Raw genomic sequence first — 6315 nt, 5'->3', positions numbered from 1 at the left:
CTTTTAACTTTAGGGGAGAGGAAATTAATTCTTAGAATAAGGGGCTTTGAGAAACTTTGAGAAAGGAAGACAAAAATGCTATAAAATGTCTTCTGAATTCAAAGTACAAAGTTTCTATTTGTTAATTTGGGCCCTAAAATTATTTTCTACTTTAGATTATATAATTTTGTGGAACATATCTGTAGGCTGACTTTAACAGATTATTTCATCCTTTGCAATTTTTTATGAAATAAACCCAACTTAAAAAAAAAACAAACGGAAATCAACTTAAACAAAATAGCTAACCTAAAATTGACTTCAAATATTAGCATATTGACAAAAGGACCAATGCTCCTACAGAGCATTGTTTTCATAAATTTTCATTGCATGATGTTAAATAACTAGATGAGATCAAAAAAAATTTTCCAATATAATATCTTTTGCCTATTTTGTGATAACCTTAGAGAAAATTGAGAATTCTTTCTCCTATTAGTTTTAAGTAAGAGGAAATATAAATGATTGTTGGACATTCAGTATTAAGGCCAAATTTGAAGGAGCTACCTTAGAATAATCTCTGGTGATTTCATGTTACCTTTTCAAAATAAAATCAACTTTTGAAGTGAAATTTTATAGATGTTATGTGAATGGAAGCATTTTTTGGTTGTAGTATATCATCTACTAAGAGAAGCCCCACACCTCACAGCATTCCTCATTTTTTCACCATCAGGATCTTAGAACCACTTAGAACCAAAAATCACCATCATCGTATCTTTTAGGTGACCCTCCTTCACATGAGCCAATTAAGGGAAGATCTGGTAACATGATTCTTCATGTTGCTGTGTAGGTAAGAATCAGATTCTTGGAACTTGGTTGTCTAGGTAGATATCAGATTATAGCCCTAGAAATTTAGCAGTAGAAGAATCTCTCTGCTTGTACCTCAGCCAATTTTTATTAAAGGTAAATTATCATAAAAAATTCTTGGATTGATAAACTAACAATTGTTGAATACTCTAGACTTATGTTAGGAATTAAGAGTGAGGACTGGGGCTAATCTATCTCATACTCCAGTTATGCAGTTTCAAGTTGAAATGGAGAATGTGGTCAATTTAGAAAAGAAAATTAATGTTCTTGCTGAGCTCTCAAAAATGTATTTCAGTGATGATTGAAAGATCTGAGATTCACACTGATCTCAAGAATTAATAAAGGTGAGACAAATAAACATGGAGTCCATCTTCCACGAGAAACAAGAAGGCTCACTTTGTGCTCAACATTGCTTGAATAATCTATTGCAATCTATTGCAATCTATTGAATATTTTAGCCCTGTGGAATTATCTTCAGTTGCACATCAGCTAGGTGAAGAAGAGAGGATGAGAATAGCAGAAGGAAGAGTTACTAGTGAAGAATATCACACAGTTTTACAGCAGCCTTTTGGAAATATGGATGACAGTGGTTTTTTTCTCTATTCACGTTATAAGCAATGCCTTGAAAGTTTAGGGTTTAGAACTAATTCTCTTCAACAGTCCGGAGTATCAGAGGCTCAGGATCGATCCCATAAATGAAAGATCATTTGTTTGCAATTACAAAGAACACTGGTTTACAGTTAGAAAATTAGGGAAACAGTGGTTCAACTTGAATTCTTTCTTGATGGGTCCAGAATTAACATCAGACACGTACCTTGCGCTTTTCCTAGCTCAATTACAACAGCAAGATTATTTTATATTTGTTGTTAAGGTGACCTGCCAGATTGTAAAGCTGACCAACTTCTACAGATGATCAGGGTCCAACAGATGCAGAGACCAAAACTTATTGGAGAAGAATTAGCACAACTAAAAGAACAGAGAGTCTGGAGAACAGATCTGGAACGAGTCTTAGAAGCAAACGATGGGTCAGGCATGTTAGATGAAGATGAGGAAGATTTGCAGAGGGCTCTGGCACTAAGTTGCCAAGAAATGGACATGGAAGATGAAGAAGCAGATCTCCATAGGGCTATTCAGCTCAGTATGCAAGGTAGTTCCAGAAGGGTATCTCAAGATATTCCACAGATATCAGGTACACATCTTACTTTGGAAGAGCTATGGAAGAGAAGAAAAGCCTACTTTGAAAAGCAGCAGCAGCAGCAGCAACAGCAGCAATAGCAGCAGCAGGATCCACCAGGACAGTTCTCACATCCATGTGAAAGGCCCACCACAAGTTCAGAAGCCCTAGGCAGTGATCCAGGAGATGTTATGAGTGAGGAAGACATGCTTCAAGCAGCTGTGACCATGTCTTTGGAAACTGTAAGAAATAGTTTCAAAACAGAAGGGAAAAAATAATACCTTTTATAAATCATTTAGATGTTCTTAACTTTCCAACATTATTATCTGTGTGGTTACAGCACAGAGGGTCTGCTTTAGTCATGTGTCAAAGAAGCAATGTTCAACAGAGGAGATAAGACTTTTAGGTGGTTTGCAACAGAAAGTGGAAAAATGCATCAGCTGTAGGACTAAATAGTAATCCTCCATACACTAGCCAAAGAGGCATTTAGAGATTAAAGAAATTTAAAATAGTTTTCTAAATGTTAAGAATTAACAAAGGCAACATAAACCTCAGCTGCATAAAATAAGCCAATAAAAATATAGATATAAACACTTATACTTTTTTTTTTTAAGATTTATTTTACTTTAGAGAGAGAGAACATGTGTTAGTGAGATGAAGGGTCTAGAGGGAGCAGAAGAGGAGAGAATCTCAAGCAGACTCTCTGCTGAGCTTGGAGCCTGCCTGAGAGGCAGGGGTCCATCTCATGACCCTGAGATCATGACCTGAGCTAAAATCAGGATTCGGAAGCTTAACCAACTGAGCCACTCAGGTACTCCGCAATTAAACTTATTTAAATCGAAATATAATTGACATACAATATCCTGTTAGTTTCAGGTGTACATCATAGTGATTTGATATTTTTATATATTATGAGATGATCACCATGGTAAGTCCTGTTACTGTCACCATACAAAATTATTACAATTATTCTTGACTATATTCCCTATGCTCTCCATTACATCCCCATTACTTATTTACTTTATAACTGGAAGGTTGTATCCCTTAAACCCCTTCACTTGTCCCCTCATCCCTTACCACTTCTGGTACCCAATAGTTTGTTTCCTGTATCTATGGGTCTGTTTCTGTTTTGTTTATCTTGTTTTTTTAGATTCCATCCATAAGTGGGATTATATCCAATTTATTTCACTTGGCATTATACTAAAATCCATCCTTGTCACTTATGATAAGATTTTAATTTTTTTTATGGCTGAGTAATACTAAATTGTACATACATAGCACATCTTTATCATTTATTTGTTGATGGACACTTAAGTTGCCTCCATATTGTGGCTATTGTAAATAATGCTGCAATGGACATAGGGGTGCATATGTCTTTGCATTGGTGTTTTTGTTTTCTTCAGGTAAATACACAGAAGTGGAATTGTTGGATTGTACAGTAGTTCTCTTTTTAATTTTTAAAGGCACTTCCACATTGTTTTCTGTAGTAGCTGTACCAATTTATATTCCCACCAACAGTGTTTGAGGGCGAGCTTATCTCCACATCCTCACCAACACTTGTGTGGTTTTTTTTTAAAGATTTTATTTATTAATTCATGAGAGACAGAGAGAGAGAGAGAGAGAGGCAGAAACAGGCAGAGGGAGAAGCAGGCTCCATGCAGGGAGCCCGATGTGGGACTCGATATTGGATCTCCAGGATCATGCCCTGAGCCAAAGGCAGGCACTAAACCCCTGGGCCACCCAGGGATCCCCACTAACACTTATTATTATTATTATTATTGTTTTTTTGTTAATAGCTAATCAGACAGGTGTGAGGTGATGACTTATTGTGGTTTTGATTTGCATTTCTCTGATAATTAGTGATGTTGAGCATTTGTATGTTGGCCATGTGTATGTGTTTTTTTTTTTTGGAAAAAATGTCTGTTCGAGCCCTGTGTCCATTTTTTAATCAAGTTTTTTTTTTTTAATTTTTATTTATTTATGATAGTCACAGAGAGAGAGAGAGAGAGAGAGAGAGAGGCAGAGACACAGGCAGAGGGAGAAGCAGGCTCCATGCACCGGGAGCCCGATGTGGGATTCGATCCCGGGTCTCCAGGATCGCGCCCTGGGCCAAAGGCAGGCGCCAAACCGCTGCGCCACCCAGGGACCCCTCAAGTTGTTTTATGATATTAACTTATGAATGTTTTTATATACTTTGGATATTACTCCTTATCAGATGTATGCTTTGCAAATATCTTTTCTCATTCAATAGCCGCATTTATGTTTTGTTGATAGTTTCCTTTGCTGTGCAAAAATTTTTTAGTTAAATGTCATCCCAATTGTTTATTTTAGCATTTGTTGCCTTTGCTTCTGGGGACTGGTCTAAAAAACTATCACTAAGACTAATGCCAAAGAGCTTACTACCTGTGTTTTCTTCTAAGAGTTTTATGGTTTCAGATCTTGAATTAGGGACAAATGGGGCTAGACAGGCTAGGTAGGCGGCCACGGAAGCAGGCTCACTAAAATCCCTAAAATGCTGAGGTATAGGGAAACCAGAGATAAGGGAACCAGCCAGATCGCCCTGCCCTAGGTGTGGGCAGGGAGGGTGTCTTTTTTATGACAGTCATTTGTGACCAACAAAGAATAATCAGACCCCAAAGAAGAAGTAAGCCATTAAAGATGTTATCACTAGTCCTTACTCTATGGTCATGTCAATAGATAATGTTAAAAGGATTTAGGATCCCTGGTTGGCTTTCAATAAAAGACCAACCCTAGGAGCCCTCAGTGGCAACCCAGTCAGAACCCCCCTCAATTCTGAGAACTTTCTCTTTGTATTCTCACTTAATAAACTTCTATCGCTTTACTCAGTCTCCTTTGTCTGCGAGATTTGTTCTTCAACTCCCTGAGACGAGAACCAAGCTCTCCTGTATCAGTCTTACTTTCAAGTCTTTAGTCTATTTTGAGTTTATTTTTGTATATGGTCTAAGATAGTGGTCCAGTTCCCTTCTTTTACAGGTAGCTGTCCAGGTAATTATACTTTGAGTGAAAAAGAAAGCAAAGATATATTAATCCAAATTTCATCCCCTAAGGAGAGAGAGGTCTGAGCATATTGTGAAGGGCAGTAACTAGTCATCTCAAAAAGAACAAAGGACAAAAGAAATAAATATAGTCCATGTAGTCAACATTTAGCTACCATTTGCCAGACATTGGTCAACAGGTTGCTGTTTTAAGACTGATCAGCTTAGTCCTCGGAGTTCTAAAGAGATAAGCTTATCTTTCTCTTAGATTCTATGTCTACTCAGAAGATGTCAGGTATGCTAATACTTCTAATAGACATTCCAGTCACCCTGTATTAATTACTGGACACTGCAGACTTGTGTATAACTGAGTTCTAAAAGGCAGTTATGTCTTCTAATTTAGTGTTGATATGGGTCTTCTGTGGCTCATTATGCTACATTGGTATTTTTCATAGTAGTCAATTAATTTTGTAGCTCAACTGGACAGAGTTGGTGCTCCTTTGACATTTAATGTCAGGGTGGCAGAGAGTTTCTCTTAAAAAAAATTGCTACATTGGAAATAAAGAGTGTTTAAAGGAATTGCTTTATATTGTGAAGATAGCTAATGTTTTGTTTCATTTTGCCTTTCCTTACTCATAGGCACCAGGGACAGCCAAGGTTTTTTAATTCATTCTTCAACCAGTGGTAAGGACTCCATGTCATCCTTCAAAGACAGTTTGATATTTATCTTCTTCAAAGATCTCGAGGGAAGGAAAATCTATAAGCTACCCTGGTGACCCATCTCAGTGTAGAATAGACCTTATACGTTAATACAAGAAAGAATGAAGAAAATTTCAGTTTGACATAAAAATCATCATTTACAACAGGTCACTGAGAATGAAGGGACGACCACGCATTCCTTCTCTTCCCGTGTGGAGAAGACGAATGGCCTCTCACCGCCGTAACTTTCCCCTGAGTTCTGCCTGAAATCCTTGCAATCAGTGAATGTTAAATGAAGGGAGATCAAGAATAGCTGTCAGGCAGTGGATGTAATTATGGGGAAATGAGAGGTCGAGAAAAACTGAATATCCTCCTATTCTTCTACATCATTCCCCCCCACCTTTTTTTTTTTGTTTTTAAATTCATAGCCTTTTTTTCTGACTTTCCCCGGGTCCCATCCATTTCTCCCAGCTCATTTTCTCCTAAGTTCCTGACAGTGAACACAAACTTAGGTCATGACAGGTCATGACATTCAGGTGCAGAACTCTCTGAGTTTCTGTGACAGAAAGAAGTTAAAAAGAAAAAGAAAAAAACAAAAAAACCCAA

General features: G+C 37.4%; 1 pseudogene; it reads left to right on the top strand.

Annotated features, from left to right (window-relative positions):
* The first annotated feature begins 380 nt into the window (after window positions 1–380).
* Window positions 381–3840, top strand: LOC112653059 (ataxin-3-like; annotated as a pseudogene).
* Window positions 3841–6315: the final 2475 nt, after the last annotated feature.

Source organism: Canis lupus, chromosome 3, assembly GCF_003254725.2.
Source record: "Canis lupus dingo isolate Sandy chromosome 3, ASM325472v2, whole genome shotgun sequence".
NCBI classification, from domain to species: Eukaryota; Metazoa; Chordata; class Mammalia; order Carnivora; family Canidae; genus Canis; species Canis lupus.
This window is presented reverse-complemented; position numbering and strand designations above follow the sequence as displayed.